The sequence below is a fragment of the Nanorana parkeri genome, unplaced genomic scaffold (assembly GCF_000935625.1).
Source record: "Nanorana parkeri isolate BGI_ZX_2015 unplaced genomic scaffold, ASM93562v1 scaffold153, whole genome shotgun sequence".
Taxonomy (NCBI): domain Eukaryota; kingdom Metazoa; phylum Chordata; class Amphibia; order Anura; family Dicroglossidae; genus Nanorana; species Nanorana parkeri.
This window is the reverse complement of record NW_017306421.1, coordinates 1,054,340-1,057,212: the sequence shown is the minus strand read 5'-3', so window position 1 is coordinate 1,057,212 and position 2,873 is coordinate 1,054,340. Positions and strand designations below refer to the sequence as shown.

The following is a 2,873-nucleotide window of genomic DNA, read 5'->3' as shown; positions in this document are numbered from 1 at the left end:
CCCTTTTTTGGCAAAGCTTCCAAAGTTCAGTTTCTCTTTGTGTATGTGTGTAAAAGCTACACTGGTGAGGGGGCGTATATTACATAACAAAGATATCTATACATGAGCATACATGGCATCAGCCAGTGACAGGTGGTGTATTATTAGAGCATAGCCCACCCAGCATGTGTTACTGTGTGCTAGGTGCATTGCGTTGCCATTCATTTCAATGGTGTGCCAAGTGCATTGCTTTACCATTCATATGAATGGCATTCCAACACACCCTCTGCAGTACCGCGTGTTACGGAGAAAAAAGTAATGCATGCACTATTTTTTATACACTGCACGTTACTGTGGTACCATGCTATCCAGGCATGCAGGGCCACCACAAGGTGCATTGCCGTGCCATTAAATAAATGGCAATGATACTAGCGCACAGAACCATATGTTAGATATACTGTGTGATGGCATGCACTAAATTGCACAGTAACGTGCTTAGCACAATGCTCTGATGTGAATGGGCCCTAAAAGACTGACTCATTTAGAGATTCCTTTACCACTTGGGAAGCTGCTTGTTCCATAGAATCAAACTCAAGGGTAGTAAAAAAAAAAAAAAGGTGTACATTAGTATGATCATGGAAGTATGCCACGTAAATCCCACAAGCACAAAAAGGGGGTAATAAGACAGTACCTGTTATACTAATTCTGCTCTACTCATTGAGTAGAACAGGAGCTACCAGCAAGGAAGATAAGTAGCACCAGTCAGTGGAGCAGCAGACTCCCACATTATTGTGGAATATAATCAGTTCCAAATTCAGGGAAAAACAGGACAGTTTGAAAAAGGTTTGTTGACCTTGTAAGTCGATAAGCCCCTCTTAAAAAGACAGGTCTTGGGAGAGATAAGCACCACTGTAGTGCAGTGATTCCAATATCAATAGACACGATTGGGGGAAAAAAGTGGGAAGAAGAAAAAAAGGGAGCAGTATACCCCAAGAAAGACACCAGGCAACATGAGGACATAAGTCCAAGGGGATTAGCAACACTGGGGTACAGAAAAGATACATGGTTATAGGGTCTAGAATAGGATCTACAGACTGACGCCTGAGCATTCCAACTGCAAGTATGAATTCAGAGAGACCCAGTTTAATGAGCAAAACCATACCCATACTTCTAAACAGAAGATTTGGGTACAAGATCATGGCTACAAGTAGGGATGCACCAAAACATTTCGGCCGCAAATGGTACTTTGGTCAAAATACCATAATGACCGAAAATGCGTCTGGAAATTCAGTGTATCTCTAACTTCTCTCCTCCATGCTGGGTGTCATGTCTGTGTCCCGTCCGATCTCCGCTGCTCTCTCCTGCCTGTGTCGGCAGAGGCAGTGGGGATCCGAGGGGAAAGAGACTGGCATCCAGCGGGGAGGAGAGAAGGTTTCAGGATGCCGAGTGGGGCAGAGACAGCAATCACTAGAGCCGAGCGGTGTGGGGGAGGGGGTCAGCTGTCAGAGGAGCTCAGCTCTCCTCCCGCACCGCTTGGCCTCCTGAGTCTGCGCCTGTCACAGGAGCCGAGCGGTTTCAGGATGCCAAGGGGAGAGAAGTCAGCTGTCAGGAGGCTGAGCTCTCCTCCCCCACTTCTGTGACTGCGAGTCAGGATGGAGAGCAGCTTACAAGCACTCAGCTGATCACTGAGTGTTTGTACATAACTGAGGACATAGTATGCTGTGTCCCAGTTATGAATGAACAGGAAGTTCTCTTCATCGCTTCCTGCTCATTTATGATTGTAGACATAGTAAACATTCTATATCCACAGTTTATGAATGGACAGGAGCACTCATTCCTAACAGGGGCTGCAGAAAAAGAGATTGAGCACTCTGTGTCCTCAATCTCTTTTTCATTTTAAAAGGGAAATATCAGGGATCTGTTTAGACCCCTAATATTCCCCCGAAGCCCCCCACAGTAAAGTAACATAATTAAAAAATAATCTTTAAAAAATGTAAAGGGTTGGGGGGAAAAAGAAAACGTCAATTTCGGTTTCGACAAATTCCTGGGTTCAGGGGCGGGAGAGGGCATGGCGGTGCATTAAAGTCAATTACACCGCAGCCACACCCCCCCGCCCACAGTGTGATCGCCCTCACCAGAACGTGTGGCACATTAGTGCCTGCATTCCAGTCCAGTGCAATCTGAAAAAAATAGCACCACGCCCCCTCCCGCAGGAAGCTGGCTGGGCTGCGATACAGTGCGTTCCAGCAGCTGACCACTCTGGAATGCACTGTTTATGGTGTGAAAAAGCCCTGAAAGTGGCTCTGCAGCTGACAAAGTACACACAGGTCTGCAAAATGCCATCATGCAGAGGTCAGCTGCCACTTCCAGGGATATCGTCTAGCCTTTCAGAGGTATACTTACACAGGGACTTATCAAGGACTGCCTGCAATGTCTCCCTGCTTGTCACATTGACAGCACATCATATTAAGGCCAATAGGGAAGCTTGGAGGTGTGGCAAAGCTGTACTTTGGCTGAATTCTGTGTAATATGTCAGTTGCCTATAGCTCTGGAGTGTTCTGACATGCTGATCTCACTAAAGGAAGCAACTGTTTATGTATTTTTTGTCATAAACTCAGTCTGAACTGTATAAGCCGGGGACAGGTTTACTTTGTAGTCAAAGATCTCGGAGGCACCAAAGTGGGTTGAATAGGTGAATGACAAATGTAAACAGCATCTGTAGTCAGCATGAATAGAGAGGAGCTGAGCAGCCATTTAGGGACCTCCAATACAATAGGGCTCATCAAACCCAAACCATTGTGCCCTCTGTAAATTGTAATATTGTTCCTAACATGAGATGATAGCTTGAGACATGCAAGTTCCTGGATGTTGCTTTGATATACAGTATGTTGCAT

General features: G+C 45.8%; 1 protein-coding gene across 1 annotated transcript in view; it reads left to right on the top strand.

Moving 5' to 3' along the window:
- Positions 1-2,873, top strand: part of LOC108785253 (inositol-trisphosphate 3-kinase B-like) — a 69,236-nt gene that overhangs the window by 65,547 nt on the left and 816 nt on the right. The window lies entirely within an intron of this gene.